The sequence below is a fragment of the Pan troglodytes genome, chromosome 2 (genome assembly GCF_028858775.2).
Source record: "Pan troglodytes isolate AG18354 chromosome 2, NHGRI_mPanTro3-v2.0_pri, whole genome shotgun sequence".
In the NCBI taxonomy this organism is placed as follows: domain Eukaryota; kingdom Metazoa; phylum Chordata; class Mammalia; order Primates; family Hominidae; genus Pan; species Pan troglodytes.
This window is the reverse complement of record NC_086015.1, coordinates 39,887,428-39,905,458: the sequence shown is the minus strand read 5'-3', so window position 1 is coordinate 39,905,458 and position 18,031 is coordinate 39,887,428. Positions and strand designations below refer to the sequence as shown.

Genomic DNA, 18,031 nt, shown 5'->3' with positions numbered 1-18,031 from the left:
AAATTAGCCTCTTTGAAAATTTGGAGGCTTGGGTTTCTCAAAGATAGTTTTGTGTGCTAGGGGTTAAAGAATGGGGAATGCTTATTGGTGAGGTATCCAATTATAGGTGTGTAGAAAACAGTCCTCATGCTCTGCATCCACTTCCAAGAAAGGGTCACAGAGTAGTCTCTGGTCTGGGTGGAGTTATCCATTAGTCAGAAATGTGAAAATCTGAAAAGACATCTTAAAAGGCCAGTAGGCCAAAGGTTCTACAATAGTGTTGTTATTTATAGGAGTAATTGGGGAAGTTGCAAATTTTGTGACCTCCAGAACAATGACTGGTAATCATTTATTCCTACATCTTTGCAGAATTTAGGCCCCTCTCATCTTCCTAACCTGACGGACTTTCATTGTTTTAAAAACGTGGTTTAGTTTTGGGAAGGCCTGTTTTCACTTAAACTATAAACACTTCTCCCCCATGTCCAGGAATGATCAAAGGCAGTTTAGAGGTAAAAGGCAAGATGAAGTTGGTTAAAATGCTGTCCTTCATTTGCTACTGCAGCAGCTCAACAGATCTCCTTCACTGTGATAATTTTCTCACTGTTATAATTTTCACAAAGGCAGTTTTAGAAGATCAGATCCTAAGATTACCTCTTGGAATCCTAAGACTGTCATAAGCTGAAGGCTGAAATTAGGAAATTCTGTGCCAATGTTTACTCCTTGCTTATATTAGTGTGGATTAGTTTCTTTATAAAAAATGGAGAAATTCCACATCTGGACCCCAGTTTTCCTTCTCATTGCTTCTCCCCAGAGTTTTCCTGCTCTTCCTATTTTCCACTTAGAATTCATGGTTCGGTTAGACTTACTGCTTAAAGACAGTCTCCTCTCTCTTTCTGGATACTTCTAAGGTAACTCGATGAGTTCTGGGCAAGTTCAGGGCCACCCAAAACAGCCTGAAAACTCCAGACACACCATGGAGTTCCTGATGTTGTGCTCCCTGCTCCTTGAAAGGGGAGAATTAGGTTACAGCATTAAGGAAAGTCAAGTTTTAGAATCCAGAATGAAGCTGGTGATGCGGAGATTGAGTTAGGAGATGGCTTATTGTTTGGCTTTGAAAGCACAAACTGGATAATTCCTAGAAGGAACAGAAAAGTCACTTTTTGTTATTGTTGTTACTATTGATTTTGTTTTAAAGGTAGAAGTGATTGTATAGGTGTAATGGCTGAAGGAGCCCATAGAGAGTTGATGTCTGATATTACAGTCTCTGAAATGACTATCTGATTAACCCACTGAATTGAAGCAGCTGAATATCTTTACGTATTTTAAATGACAAATTGAGGCGAAGGCAACACTGGTTTCACACAAATCTTGTTTTTTCTTACCACTCAGAAATAAAGACAAGTATAATATTCATTCCCATTTTAGGCTCTGGGAACAAATCAGTAAGTAAAATCTATTGATGCAGGAATGATGTAAACACTTGTAGGGCCCTCCTTGTCAATGTCAGAAAGAGGAGCTGTGTTTGTAACCTCATATTTGCAGAAGCACTATTACAAAGGGTAAATTTTTCAGTGATTGCATTTTGTTCTGATTTCCACCTTCTCCTGAATCTCTTATTCTCCCCTTTCATTAAATCTGTACCAGCCTCCTGTGTACTCATAATCTCTGCCCTATAGTGAAATTCATCAGCCAATGTCAATGCCTTGGTCATCCACATTATTGAAAGCAAAGAGCAGCAAATAATTTTAAGTTCATTTGATGATAAATGCACTATTAATGGATCAGAAAGACAAATGGACTCAAACTGCAAATCCACACAATGTCATAGGAGTTTACTGTAAGGGTGAGGGTAGTTGAATTTCCAACATGATATATAGAAAGCATAATTTTTATGACATAAACATTTGTATACCATACAATTGAGTTGCAGTAACAGGCCTCTGGGGTAATGAGGTGATTTTTCCCATTTTTTGAGTTAAAACTTTAGAAAAATGCTGTCCTTCATTTGCTGCTGCTGCTGCAACTCAACAGATTGTGAGCCACCATCACTTCTCCTGCTGGGAATGGCCTTCTCTGTCCAAGACAGAGAAAAATAACCAGAAAACTCATGGCTAGACATGACACTTGTTTTCTATAGCAAACCTTCTGATGAAAGCAGTGGCTTTCAAATTGGCATGGTCCATGAAACTTCAGTATTCAGTATTCAAAAAATGTTCAGGGACACCTTATTTATATTTGAGTAAAAGGTGTGTCTGTGGATCTCCCACCCCAAGTTCAATCAAAGCAGTTTCTCTGTGGTCATTTATATTTTGTGGATTTCTGACTTAGACTTTACTTTTTAAATGGATTTCATCAATTAAAGAAAGTTAGAAAACCCCTGATTTTTGATTTAATTAGAATTTGAGCAAATCTATTGAAGTAGAGGATTAAATGGAGTAGGAATGAAAAAAGAAAGTAACTGACATAGTATTTTGGGCCTGCAGATAACACAAAAATCACTGACTCATGCAGTTTGTATAGTTATAAAACAAACTGTTTTGTGTGTATAGTAACTCCGAAGAGAACCACAGAAAATCTGCCCCAACAAATGGTGTCTGGATTCAGACAAGACTGCCTTTCAGGAGCAATGAAGTCTTGGGTCACTTATTCAGCATACTGGTTCTCCTTTTTCTAGTTTTAAGGAGCTTTTCTAGTTTTATAAGAGGACTAGTAACATCTACTTCACAGAGGCATTGTAGGAATAGATGATTTAACAGGCGTGAGCAGGTATTCACAGAAAGAACAGTTGCCTTACCTTTTTTTCTGTGTTCTTATATTCATCCAGTTATCACTGAAAGATTAATTTCTCCTTTGATTGGTTGTTAACAAGTCAAGTTTCCAGGCCATTCTATATTCAGTGCCTTAGAGAGAAAGAAAAAAATATTTTGGACTCAGTGTCTACTCAGTCATCATGAAAACAAGAGCCTGTGAATAGGGAAGGTATGCATGGAGATGGCAGCCAGAATTTCTAATGAGTTACCTCAGAGCTCCCCCAGGTTGCCTTGTATGAATGTTTTGGTCTTCTCCTCCCGGGGGGAAGAGCTGTGCCCAAACTCAAGTCCTACAGGACCAGAACTCCCACATTTTCTACATGGACTGCTTGAAGCCTGGCAATTCTTAGCACTTTGCTGAACAATCTGATCTCAGACCACTTGGCACCCAAGTCTAAGGTGCAGTGTTGCTGTCATATCTGTCTTAGGAAAAAGAATAGAATAGATTCTTTGAATGGAGTGCAGTCCCACAGTGTATTCAGCTATGCCCAAACCAAATAATTTATTTTCACAATGGGCACCATAATATCTCTTAGCCTTCTGCCCAAAGTCCAGACTTGATTCAGTGACCTTCATTATTGTTTGCCCAGAGCAGTGTACCCCCAAATCATAGCTGTAACAATAATACTAAAGACTTTTCTAACTTGAAAAAGCTTCCCCTCTGAAAGAGATGTCATAAGTGTCTTCACATGAGAAATATGTAGAGCACATGGCAATTTTCAATCAACATTAGGGTTATGTGAACTGGCTAAAATGTAACTGATAGTATTAGAAGCTTAAACATAATAAAAATATCCCAACTGACATTCCTTTCATTGGAATCCGTGGAATTTGAGTAAAAGTATTTGATTTTATGCTTTTCTTTTTGTATTATTTAGTTTCAAACTATTTGATAGCCAATCATATTTTAAGGAGATAAGTTTATTAGATAATGCTACTATAAATGCTTTAGCAAAAATTTATACATAAACAAGAAAATTAAGTTATTCTTATTGTGTACTTTAAACATAGTAACCTCAAAGAACACTTACACATGAGATTGTGTGAATTCGAAATAAATAAGACTTCCTAATGCCTTTTCTCCAATTAGTTAAAAATATTCTCAAATTATGATGTTTTATGAAGACACATTCTCTTGGAAAGTCACTGCATTTAGTGGAGAAAATGATGGTGGTTTGACAGTCTGTAATTATTCTATAATGCACTTTTATTATTTTTATTATGATTAATATATTTTTTTATTTAAATGTTATATTTACTTCATTATTATAGTGAGGTCTTTCAGCAAATAATGAATAGTTACTATGTTATAGATGTAGGCAAAGGACAATCAGGTCACTACCCCTGACCTCAGGGAGATTTCAGTCCAGTAGTCGTAACAATTACCCATTTACTTAGAAAGTGAATATGTGTGAATAAAGAATTAATGTGTGATAAGTCAGAATGTTGGCAGTGAGTCGTAATCTCTCTAGGAGTGACCATGGAGGCAAGATTCACATACAGTAATGGTTTATAGGAAGAAGCCTGAGACAGGAATAGGAGAAATGTACCAGGAGAAAAGGAAGAATCAGCCCATAGAGAATGGAGACCTCGGAAGAGGAAGAAAAGAGGGAGTTCTAGAGGGGAGACGTAGGCAGGGATCAGATCATGGAAGCCTTAGGATGGGAAAATAAAAATACATAATAACTTTTTGGAAGAGGGCAACCACAGAATTCAGTTTTAAACTTGATATTATACACAACACAAATGGCTGGTAACACGAAAGGAGTTCCTGGAAGGGGAAACTGCTTGAATAAAGGCAGCACAGTAGGAGATCTTCAGAAGTTAGCACATGAAGAGCACAGGAAATCTGGGGCAAGCTGAGGGAAGTTCTGGACAGAGGAGAAAAGATTGTTTGGGACCTGATGGTGACAGACTTTGTATTCCACATGGAAGAATTTGAATGCAATCCCCATGACAATGGGAAGCCATGGATGATCAGATCTATTTGGAGAGTCCACTCCATTAATTTGAGTTAGAAGTTGGGAGAAGAGTTAGCTGGCAGTGGCAGTCACAATCCAGAACGTGATGATGAGGGCTTGTACTGGAACACTGGCAGTGGGGATAAACAGGTGAAAATCCACCTGAGAGCAAGTTTAATGTATACAGTTGTTAAAACTTCATAACCGCTTGTATTTTAATACAGAGTGAAGCTGTTTTGGCTTTGTTTTGTTCTATTTTGTCTTTTGGGAGGTGGTGACCCTGGAAAACTAGTTTTTTTTTTTTTTTAAAAGTTAGCCTCTCTTTTCCCTTGAAGGGTCAATTTGGAGAGTTAGAGACAGTTGATTCTTATTTAATACATCATATATCAGCATTAAGGTGTTCACATTTTAGGATTAGAATGTTGAAGAAGCATCCTGGAAATGGGGGAAGTCAAGTTGCTGATGCTATGAATAATTGACTTGGCTTATGCTACAGACAGGTAAGCATGGAAATTGCAACACGGACCATGGTCAACAGGAATCATTATTTGTTGTTGGGAGCTTCTGGCATCACGAGCCCTTGTGATCAAAGACAGAAAAAACAAACAAAAATTCCAACAGCCTATGCATTCCTCTCTGTCCAGCAATGGGCCCTACAATCAGCCATATCTTCCAATTGTAAACTGTGCTATTTCCTGGCAATGTTTATTGGATTTGGAGACAAACTTAAAAGTATATCTATTTCTCTATTTGCTTCCATATATTCTCAATATTTTTTATTGTCTAATGCACCATTACTGTCTCTGCCTAATTTTTATTTTCTTCTGAGATGAACACTATCAAGTTTCCATGTTCACTGAAAAGCTGCTGCTACACAGACATCATGAGAACATACTCCACTTGTCATTTTTCTTTAACTAAAATTAGGCAATGATCTCTCAGGATGTACATACAAACTGAAAGAGATAATTCAGCTGGAAACAATGTTATTTAAAACAGCAGAGGAAATACATTCTTGTTATCCGTTCATTAGACCAATTCTAAACTTGTATTCAAAGTCAGTGTGAGTGCTGGTGAGCAGAGGAATAAACAATGAAGTGTAAGGAAAGATGTTAGAAAAGAAGGAATGCAAGAGGTATCCTGTAGGGATAGCAGGGGGGAACATTTGAAAAGAAAGTGTGATGTGGGGAGACTTACTTCATCTTTTATGGTTATAGTAATTGCTTGTTTGGATGTAACTTACTAGAATATAAGTGTTTTGTGGTGTAGTTTCATGTCTTTCATCTTTAAATTCCATTAGCACCATTCATAATTCAATGAGTCTGGATAAATAACAACTGAATAAATGAAAAATCAATTAACAAGCAAAAGAAATGAAACAGACACAAAATACAAGTACTATAAAACACTCGACTTGAAATATAAAAATTGTGGAAGTGGGCTTAGCTCTGAAGGAAATCCAAAGTCAGGTGCATTGAATTCAGAAATTCAATGTCCTGACCTAGGCTGCTCCACTGAGATCAGCACCAAGCATCCCTAAGAATTAATTTTTATAGTTATCTATTCATGTATATATATAAAAATTGACACTTTGCTTTATCAAGTTGGCTGTGTTGTGCATCTATTGTAAATTTTGTGTGATGGTGATGTTTTAATCCTAGAAATTATTGTGATTAGGTTCTTATTATCTCACTAGCTGAGATGTACACAAAAATTAATGTCCAATCACCAATCCTATTTTTCCTGGTTTCTGTAATCTGGTCTAGGAGCTCAGGGTTAGACATAGCCAAAGACACCTCCTTTACTGTATATCTCAGAGCCCTCCGTCTCCCACGTCTTTCTTACGAGACACAATGTCAGGCCTCTGAGCCCAAGCTAATATCATATCCCCTGTGACCTGCATGTACACATCCAGATGGCCGGTTCCTGCCTTAACTGATGACATTGTCTTGTGAAATTCCTTCTCCTGGCTCATCCTGGCTCAAAAGCTCCCCTACTGAGCACCTTGTGACCCCCACTCCTGCCCGCCAGAGAACAACACCCCGTTGACTGTAATTTTCCTTTATCTACCCAAATCCTATAAAATGGCCCCACCCTTATCTCCCTTCACTGACTCTCTTTTTGGACTCAGCCCACCTGCACCCAGGTGAAATAAACAGCTTTACTGCTCACACAAAGGCTGTTTGGTGGTCTCTTCACATGGACCTGAGTGAAATTTGGTGCCATGACTCAGATCAGGGGACCTCCCTTGGGAGATCAATCCCCTGTCCTTCTGCTCTTTGCTCTGTGAGAAAGGTCCACCTACGACCTCAGGTCCTCAGACCGACCAGCCCAAGAAACATCTCACCAATTTCAAATCCGGTAAGAGGCCTCTTTTTACTCTCTTCTCCAACCTCCCTCACTATCCCTCAACCTCTTTCTCCTTTCAATCTTGGCGCCACACTTCAATCTCTCCCTTCTCTTAATTTCAATTCCTTTCATTTTCTGGTAGAGACAAAGGAGACACATTTTATCCATGGACCCAAAACTCTGGCGCCGGTCACGGACTGGGAAGGCAGCCTTCCCTTGGTGTTTAATCATTGCAGGGACGCCTCTCTGATTATTCACTCACGTTTCAGAGGTGTCAGATCACGCAGGGACGCCTGTCTTGGTCCTTCACCCTTAGCGGTAAGTCCTGCTTTTCTGGGGGAGGGGCAAGTACCCTAACCCCTTCTCTCCATGTCTCTACCCTTTCTCTGCTTTTCTGGGGGAGGGGCAAGAACCCCTCAACCCCTTCTCCTTCACCCTTATTGGCAAGTCCCACTTTTCTAGGGGGCAAGAATCCCCAATCCCTTATTTCCGTGCCCCGACCTCTTATCTCTGTGCCCCGATCCCTTATTTCCGTGCTCCGACCTCTTATATCTCTGTGCTCCAATCCCTTATTTCCACACCCCGACCTCATATCTCTGTGCCCCGACCACTTTCCCGCTTTTCTGGAAGGTAAGAGCCTCCGAACCGCTTCTCTCTGTGTCTCTACTCTCCCTTTTCTTTAAACTTGCCTCCTTCACTATAGGCAATCTTCCACCCTCCATTCCTCCTTCTTCTCCCTTAGCCTGTGTTCTTACTAACATAAAACCTCTTCAACTCTCACCTGACCTAAAACCTAAATGCCTTATTTTCTTCTGCAATGCTGCTTGACCCCAATACAAACTTGACAGTTGTTCTAAATGGCCAGAAAATGGCACTTTTGATTTCTCCATCCTACAAGACCTAAATAATTTTTGTCAAAAAATAGGCAGATTGTCTGAGGTGCCTGATGTCCAGGCATTCTTTTACACATCGGTCCCTCCCTAGTCTCTGTGCCCGGTGCAACTCGTCCAAATCTTCCTTCTTTCCCTCCCACCTGTCCTCTCAGTCCCAGCCCCAAGCGTTGCTGAGTCTTTCTAATCTTCCTTTTCTACAGACCCATCTGACCTCTCCCCTCCTCCCCAGGCTGCTCCTCACCAGGCCAAGCTAGGTCCCAATTCTTCCTCAGCCTCTGCTCCTCCACCCTATAATCTTTTTATCACCTCCCCTCCTGACATCCGGTCCAGTTTACAGTTTCATTCCGTGAGTAGCCCTCCCCCACCTGCCCAGCAATTTCCTCTTAAAAAGGTGGCTAAAGCTAAAGGCATAATCAAGGTTAATGCTCCTTTTTCTTTATCAGACCTCTCCCAAATCAGTGAGCATTTAGGCTCGTTCATCAAATATGAAAAACCCAGCCCAGTTTCATGGCTCATTCGGTAGCGACCCTGAGACGCTTGACAGCCCTAGACCCTAAAAGGTCAAAAGGCCGTCTTATTCTCAATGTACATTTTATTACCCAACCTGCTCCTGACATTAAATAAAACTCCAAAAATTAAATTCTGGCCCTCAAACCCCACAACAGGACTTAATTAACCTCACCTTCAAGGTGTACAATAATAGAGGCAGCCAAGTAGCAACATATTTCTGAGTTGCAATTCTTTGCTTCCACTGTGAGACAAACCCCAGCCACATCTCCAGCACACAAGAACTCCAAACGCCTGAAACACAGCTGCCAGGGTTTCCTCCAGAACCTCCTCCCCCAGGAGCTTTCTACAAGGGCTGGAAATCTGGCCATTGGGCCAAGGAATGCCCACAGCCCAGGATTCCTCCTAAGCCGTGTCCCATCTGTGCGGGACCCCACTGAAAATTGGACTGTTCAACTCACCTGGCAGCCACTTCTGAGCCCCTGGAACTCTGGACCAAGGCTCTCTGACTGACTCCTTCCCAGATCTTCTCAGCTTAGCAGCTGAACACTGACACTGCCCAATCATCTCAGAAGCCTACAGGACCATCACAGACACTCTAGGTAACTCTCACAGTGGAGGGTAAGTCCGTCCCCTTCTTAATCAATACGGAGGCTACTCACTCTGCATTACCGTCTTTTTAAGGGCCTCTTTCCCTTGCTTCCATAACTGTTGTGGGTATTGACGGCCAGGCTTCTAAACCTCTTAAAACTCCCCAACTCTGGTGCCAACTTAGACGATACTCTTTTGAGCACTCCTTTTTAGTTATCCCCACCTGCCCAGTTCCCTTATTAGGTCGAGACACTTTAACTAAATTATCTGCTTTCCTGACTATTCCTGGGCTACAGCCATACCTCATTGCCGCCTTTTCCCCCAGTTCAAAGCCTCCTTCACATCCTCCCCTTGTATCTCCCCACCTTAACCCACAAGTATAAGACAACTCTACTCCCTTCTTAGCAATGGATCATGCACCCCTTACCATCCCATTAAAACCTAATCACTGTTACCCCGCTCAATGCCAATATCCCATGCCACAGCGTGCTTTGAAAGGATTAAAGCCTGTTATCACTTGCCTGTTACAGCATGGCCTTTTAAAGCCTATAAACTCTTCTTACAATTCCCCCATTTTACCTGTCCTAAAACCAGACAAGGCTTACAGGTTAGTTCAGAATCTGCGCCTTATCACCCAAATTGTTTTGCCTATCCGCCCCGTGGTGCCAAACCCATATACTCTCCTATCCTCAATACCTCCCTCTACAACCCATTATTCTGTTCTGGATCTCAAACATGCTTTCTTTACTATTCCTTTGCACCCTTCATCCCAGCCTCTCTTTGCTTTCACTTAGACTGACCCTGACACCCATTAGGCTCAGCAAATTACCTGGGCTGTACGGCCACAAGGCTTCACAGACAGGTCCCATTACTTCAATCAAGCCCAAATTTTATCCTCATCTGTTACCTATCTCGGCATAATTCTCATAAAAACACACGTGCTCTCCCTGCTGATTGTGTCCGAGTAATCTCCCAAACCTCAATCCCTTACAAAACAACAACTCCTTTCCTTCCTAGGCATGGTTAGTGCAGTCAGAATTCTTACACAAGAGCCAGGACTGCACCCTGTAGCCTTTCTGTCCAAACAACTTGACCTTACTGTTTTAGCCTAGCCATCATGTCTCCGTGCAGTGGCTGCTGCCACCCTAATACTTTTAGAGGCCCTCAAAATCACAAACTATGCTCAACTCACTCTCTACATTTCTCATAACTTCCAAAATCTATTTTCTTCTTCATACCTGACACATACTTTCTGCTTCCCAGCTCCTTCAGCTGTACTCACTCTTTGTTAAGTCCCATAATTAACATTGTTGCTGGCCAGGACTTCAATCTGGCCTTCCACATTATTCCTGATACCACACCTGACCTCCATGACTGTATCTCTCTGATCCACCTGACATTCACCCCATTTCCCCATATTTCCTTCTTTCCTGTTCCTTACCCTGATCACGCTTGATTTATTGATGGCAGTTCCACCAGGCCTAATCACCACACACCAGCAAAGGCAGGCTATGCTATAGTACAAACCACTAGCCCGCCTCTTAGAACCTCTCGTTTCCTTTCCATCGTGGAAATCTATCCTCAAGGAAATAACTTCTCAGTGTTCCATCTGCTATTCTACTACTCCTCAGGGATTATTCAGGCCCCCTCCCTTCCCTATACATCAAGCTCAGGAATTTGCCCCCGCCCAAGACTGGCAAATTGGCTTTACTCAACATGCCCCAAGTCAGAAAACTAAAATACCTCTTAGTCTAGGTAGAGACTTTGACTGGATGCGTAGAGGCCTTTCCTACAGGCTCTGAGATGGCCACCGCAGTCATTTCTTCCCTTCTGTCAGACATAATTCCTCAGTTTAGCCTTCCCACCTCTATACAGTCTGATAACAGACCAGCCTTTATTAGTCAAATCAGCCAAGCAGTTTTTCAGGTTCTTAGTATTCAGTGAAACCTTTATATCCCTTACGGTCCTCCGTCTTCAGGAAAAGTAGAATGAACTAAAGGTCTTTTAAAAACACACCTCACCAAGCTCAGCCACCAACTTAAAAAGGACTGGACAATACTTTTACCACTTTCCCTTCTCAGAAGTCAGACCTGTCCTCAGAATGCTACAGGGTACAGCCCATTTGAGCTCCCGTATAGATGCTCCTTTTTATTAGGCCCCAGTCTCATTCCAGACACTGGACCAACTTAGACTGTGCCCCAAAAAAACTTGTCATCCCTACTATCTTCTGTCTAGTCATACTTATTCACCGTTCTCAACTACTCATACATGCCCTGCTCTTGTTTACATTGCCAGTTTACACTGTTTCTCCAAGCCATCACAGCTGATATCTCCTGGTGCTATCCCCAAACTGCCACTCTAAACTCTTGAAGTAAATAAATAATCTTTGCTGGCAGGACTATGCTGAATCTCCTTAGGCACTCCCTAATCAGATGTCCTAGGTCCTTCCAATTATTGGACCTTTTATACCTGTTTTTTTCCTTCTCTTATTCCATTTAGTTTTTCAATTCATAAAAAACCGTATCCGGGGCATAACCAATAATTCTACACGACAAATGTTTCTTCTAAAAACCCCACAATATCACCCCTTACCACAAAATCTTCCTTCAGCTTAATCTCTCCCACTCTAGGTTCCCACGCCGCCCCTAATCCCGCTCAAAGCAGCCCTGAGAAACATCACCCATTATCTCTCCATAACACCCCCAAAAATTTTCACTGTCCCAACACTTTACCACTATTTCATTTCATTTTTCTTATTAACATAAGAAGACAGGAATGTCAGGCCTCTGAGCCCAAGCTAAGCCATCATATCCCCTGTGACCCGCACGTACACATCCAGATGGCCGGTTCCTGCCTTAACTGATGACATTGTCTTGTGAAATTCCTTCTCCTGGCTCATCCTGGCTCAAAAGCTCCCCTACTGAGCACCTTGTGACCCCCACTCTGCCTGCCAGAGAACAACCCCCCTTTGACTGTAATTTTCCTTTATCTACCCAAATCCTATAAAACGGCCCCACCCTTATCTCCCTTCACTGACTCCCTTTTTGGACTCAGCCTACCTGCACCCAGGTGAAATAAACGGCGTTATTGCTCACACAAAGCCTGTTTGGTGGTATCTTCACACGGACGCGAGTGAAACACAGCAATCAGCTAAAAGCTCCTACATTCTCAAATTGCTGTCTGCTTGTTTTTGTTTTCACAAAATAAAAACTGCTTTGGGATTTGGGAAACTTTTGATTCTTACTTTGATTGATTTTGTGTATTACATATTAATTTCATGTATCACTACCAGTTTCACAGAGTTAACAGAATTTACCTTGGAATATGACACACATCTGCTCAGCATTCTCTGGTAATTCCCCATACTGCTCCACATAACATAATGTCTGCTGGGGTACCTAAGCGTGTTGATCAACTCTCCTCTGTACTTTAACCAATGCTGTGTTAATGAGTCATCTCACAGCTTTTCTTCTTACATGATTTTATTTGCATTTATTTTATTTTTAAAGTTTGTCATTGTAAAATATACATAATTTAAAATTTACTATTTTAACCGTGTTTTAGTGTACAGTTCAGGGACATTAAGTACATTCACATTGTTGTGCAACCATTGCCACTATCTATCTCATGAAATTTTTCATTTTCCCAAACCGAGATTCTGTAGCCACTAAATAACCCCCTATGTTTTAAGTTTTTATTACAGTATAACACATGCAGGAAAATCTCACATATTTACTATCAGAACATGAGTACACCTATGTAATTCTCACTAGGTAAAGACATGGGATACCAGAACCTTAAAAGCTACCTTTTGGTCTTCCTGATAATTATCCTTCCCTTTTTCTGAAAAGGCAATCCCTATCTTATAGGTAACCCCTGTATACAAAATAGTCTATTACATTGGCTTTTTTGGCTCACTTAGTTTCTCTGTGAGTTTCATCCATGTTTCTGTGTATAACTAACTGTGAAATGTTGATTTTCATTGTTGTATGTAAAGTACTCTATTGTATAAATATATATCATGATTATTTAGACTTGATGGACTTTGAGCCATATTCAAATTCCAAATTTTGGTTCTTATGAAAAACACTGCTATAAAAATTCTTATGCATGCATTTTGGTGCAAAAGTGGATATATTTTATATACACATTATACAGTATGTTTTCATTTTATTTCTAAATTTATATTTAACCAGAAGTAGAATTGTAGTGTATAGACATATTAAACTTTGGTATGTAACACTAAATAATTTTTTAAGACAGTAATTTCAATTTGTACTTCTAGCAGCTGTGAATGAGCCCTCAAAATGTACCACATATTTGGCAACACTTGAATTTCTCGGTCTTTTAAATTTTCACTATTCTAGTAAAATATAATAGTAACTCATTGTCTTTTTAATTTGCATTCCCATAATGACTAATGAGATTGAGCACATTTTCATGTTTATGGCATTTTTAGTATTCTCTTTTATGAAGTTAATATTTAAGTATTTTGCCAATTAAAAAATAGGTTATATTTTATTATTGATTTATATGACTTCTTTACATATTCATAGCCATTTGTCAGTTATATGTGCTATAATAAGTGTCTTTTCTCACTTTTTTTTCTTTGAGACAGTCTTTCATTGTTGCCTGGGTTGCATTGGAGTGCATTGGCGCAATCTTGGCTTACTGCAAGCTCCGCCTCCCAGGTTCAAGCGATTCTCCAGCCTCAGCCTCCCGAGTAGCTGGGATTACAGGCGCCCACCACCATGCCCAGCTAATTTTTGTATTTTTTTAGTAGAGACAGAATTTCACTATGTTGGCAAGGCTGGTCTCCAACGCCTGACACAGTGATCCGTCTGCCTTGGCCTCCCAAAGTGCTGGGATTACAGGCGTGAGCCACTGCGCCCAGTCCTTCTCTCACTTTTTATTGACATATGTTTATACATTTTTATGGGGTATGTGTAGTATTTTGTTATATGCATAGAATGTATAATGATCGAGTCAGAGTTGTTTGAATATCCATCACTTCAAGTATTTATGATTTTTATGTGTTAGAAACACTTGCAGGCCCCTCTTAGCTATTTTGAAATATACAATACATTGTTGTCAACTCTAGTCATCCTACTCTGCTATCAAACATTGTAACTTATTTTTTTCTGTTTAAATGTATGTTTATACCCATTATACATATCCTCAACTCCCTTACCTTCCACCATGATTGTGAGGCCTCCCCAGCCACGTGGAATTGAGTTCAATTAAACCTCTTATTTTTGTAAATTGTCCAGTCTCAGATATGTCTTTATCATCAGTGTGAAAATGGGCTAATACAGTAATAAAACAAAAGATGACACTTAGAACTGGATCTCTTGGCACTTTCTCTTATTTCCTCCCAGTTCAAAATGCTTGCATATTTTAATAGCCAGCATTTCCTTAGATCTGCAGTTGGGCTCCATACCCTCAAGCTTTAGCACAATCTTTGTAGTTTTAGCCTTTTTCCAGAAAATCTACTTAGTCTGCCCACCATAGCCACTCTGCCTCCTGTTAGAACGCCACTTTCCCTGGGCCTACAGAGAATCCTTGCCCTTCTTGTACTGTGTTACTTTGTGAGGTTGGTGCTTGCCCCACTTCTTACAGAAAGTCCGGTGGGTTTTAGAAACATTCATCATGTTTGTGTGAGTGCTATTGGCATGGAAAGGATCCCTATACATTTTCTTTGCCTTACCTTATTCACCATGTAAGACCTTAGGATGTTGTAAAAAGTGGTCTCTTACCCAATATCAGTGGAACTGAGAAATGTATTAGAATCTGACATTGGAGGATCCACGTTTTCTTGCAGAGAACTGAGCCAGGAGGAGGCAAGCAGAGGACCCTGCAGCAGTATTTATAATCAAGGATAATCAAGGTCTGCAGCAGAGGTGATAGGACTCAGTTATGCTTTCCCAAATTATGCCATCAGTATCTATATCTTCGAATCATACTACTATTGAAAGAGAACTGATATTGAGGGCTCAGAGGCAACGTTCTCTGAGCTCAGCATGAATATTGCAATCCTATGAAGTAATATTATTATCCCACTTTAGAGTTAAGGGACCTGAAAGTAAAGAGATTGACAACTTACCCAAGGGCACGGAACTAGTAAAGGTTGATCCAGTGTTTGTATCCTTTTTTTCTGATTCCAGAGCCCATGTAAACAAATATAGTACATATATCCTTCTTCCTCATGTCTCAGTGGTGAGCTTAGACCTCAGATAGCTTCGGGGGCAGTTTTTTATCAGCTCAGTATCATATCTTCAAACCAATTCTTCTCAGTCTTTATTGTGCACATGAATCATCTGGGGAGCTTTAAATGCAGATTCTGTTCGGGTGGGTCCGGGGTGAGGCCCAAGGATCTGTGTGCCAATAAGCTCCCTGGCAATGCTGCTGCTGCTGCTGCTGCCGCCGCCGCCGCCGCCACTGCTGACACAGGCCCAAGCTTTGAGAAAACAGCAAGACTTTAACCCATCTGTAAAGTCTGTGAAGTTGAGCTGCAAAGTCGAGTAGGTCACATCTACACCTGCTTGCCTTGATTGGCTGAACAATTCCAGCTGCTATGCATTCCCCTTCAGGGGTCACTTGCTTAGTGAAAGAGATACATAAGCTGTTTCATCAATTTGCCCACAGTAAATGGCATTACAAAAAAAGAATTTCTGTGTCTCTCTCTGATGTTTTTTCATGCTCTGGAGAAGGCTGTGAAATAGGTAATTTATGCCAGCAGTTACAGATTACACATTTATTTAGCTAACTGACTGCAATAATAAGACCCCACAGGGGGCCAAATGGGGTTTCGTGGTCTTTACAATGCTGAAAATCTGTCCAAATTTAACAATTATGTAGGTTTCAATGGTCTCCTTATGCAATCCCAGGTAAAAAAAAAAAAAAAAAATCAATCCTTATGATATAAAATGTGAATCTGGCTAGTGACCTATTGGTGTCCTCTCCAAAGAATTTGTAGCTATTTTGGATTTGATTTCCAGACACACAGGAGAAAGTGGAACTGTGTAATTAATTCAAGAGTCTACACATGTCTAAGAGGCTGTAACACCTCTGATTACCTCTTTCATCCTGTGTGGGACTCAGGATGAAGGCAAGATTGTCTCCTTGGCTGTTTCTGCTGTGAATTTCTTCTCTGGTAATCCCTAACAGCATGTATTTTGTACTGAAAAAGTAAGGCATGAGAAATGAAACTATGGGAGAGTTAGTTAATCCTTGGGATATAGCGATCCTCTATGATCTCTCCAGGCAATGTTCTAGAGGTGATGCAGCTGAACAGATGGCACCTGTAATGTCTTTTCTTTCAACATAAACAGGACAAAAACAAAAACAAAAACAAAAAAAGAAAAAGAAAAAGGCATTTGTCTGGAGTGGAGTCTAGAGAAAGGGCACTTTGGGTTTCTCTGTTAGGTTTATAAAATTTGGGGAGGTTATCTTTATGATGGAGAATACAAAACTACTTTGATGCACTTGTGCGTGAGGAGGGGATGATAATTATTAAACCCAATTAGCCCTAGCCAATTCACTTTTGCCTGTATTGTTGCTCATTGATTCATCTCCAGCTTCTGGGCCTTCTTCTTTCATTACCCTTCTGCCATTCCCTATGTCAGCTGAATATAATTTCTTTGCTTTGTTCTGTTACTTCATAAGTCCTTGTCTTCTTCAGTGGCTTTTCAGGATATCATCTGAACTCCAAGGATGGCTTTTGAGGCTTCCTGTGGCTCCAGAGACATTTTGGAAACTTGAGTTGTTTCAGGCAGGCTTCATTACCTTTTTGTCATAAACTTCCTCATCTGCAAATAATTTTTTTCTCTTGTTTCCTCTTTTTTCCACAAGCCTAGGAATCGAGGGAGAAATATGTCATTTACTCCTAAACATATTTAACTTTGTGAGTTCAGTTATTTTTGCATTTCTTCTTGCATCCAACAAGGTATTTCCCATCTCTATCTTCTCCATTTCCCTGCCACGTTAGTTACCATGTATGTATGTGGTCCACATAGGTGAAAGGCACGATCCCAGGCACTTTATGTGCATATCTTATTTAATATCAGATTTAAGGAACTCTTATTTCTACTCATTATCTTTTACATTTCTCCTTGAGATCCTAAATTATAATTTTTTGTTATATCCAGGAGTGGGATTGTTGTGTTCTAGAGTTTGAGCATTCTCAGTTCCACTAAATAGTGCCAGATTTTTTTTCTGTCTCAGAAGAGAGTACCGGTTTATGTTCCCACTAAGAGTGCAGAAGGTACCACATTTCTTTACAACTCTAAAATATTTGATATTTCAGTTGCTCAAATCTTTGCCAGTCTGTAAGGGTATAAATTGACATCTTTTTTTAAGTATTTTACCTTCTGATCCTTTTTCAACTCCTTATTGAAATGTAATAAACATACAGGAAAGTATACATGTGTACATCTCAATACCTTTTTACAAATAGAACACAGTGTGTAGCTGTCGTGCCAAAACTCTATTGACTCCAACGGGGATGGCACCAGGTTCAAGAGGCCAAAGAAGAGACCCAGAACCAGAGAATGAGACATGGGGTGTTATCAGGAGCTTCTATACAGGGGAGAGAGTCCAGTGGTGGTGGGCTGGGCAGAAAAACTGCAACCACTTTCAGAAAGCATTCAGTTTAGACAAAATTTTCACTTAACACTCTCCCCCTAACAACCTCCACCTGGCAATCTTCGTTTAACCCGCAACAAAGGGTCTCGATCTCTAGTATGGCATGCTTCCAGGGGCTGGGCCAGGGACACAGATGTTCCTCTTAGATAAGGAATGGATCTCCAGGTTGGCTACTCCTGGAATCCTTAGCGCCAAAACCTGAACATTCAGGTGCATCTGCCATACAGGATTATTCTTAGGGTATGAGCAGGTTACCACTGTCAGGTGCATCTACCATACAGTAACCAATCCAGATCAA

The 18,031-nt window shown here is 40.5% G+C and overlaps 1 long non-coding RNA gene across 1 annotated transcript in view; it reads right to left on the bottom strand.

Moving 5' to 3' along the window:
* Nucleotides 1-16,926, bottom strand: part of LOC112208626 (uncharacterized) — a 230,308-nt gene extending 213,382 nt beyond the window's left edge. The window contains exons 1-2 of the long non-coding RNA XR_002943102.3: nucleotides 15,194-16,926; nucleotides 2,774-2,879 (exon numbers count right to left, since the gene is read on the bottom strand). This is a non-coding gene — a long non-coding RNA (uncharacterized LOC112208626). The remainder of the gene's footprint in view (nucleotides 1-2,773; nucleotides 2,880-15,193) is intronic.
* Nucleotides 16,927-18,031: the final 1,105 nt, after the last annotated feature.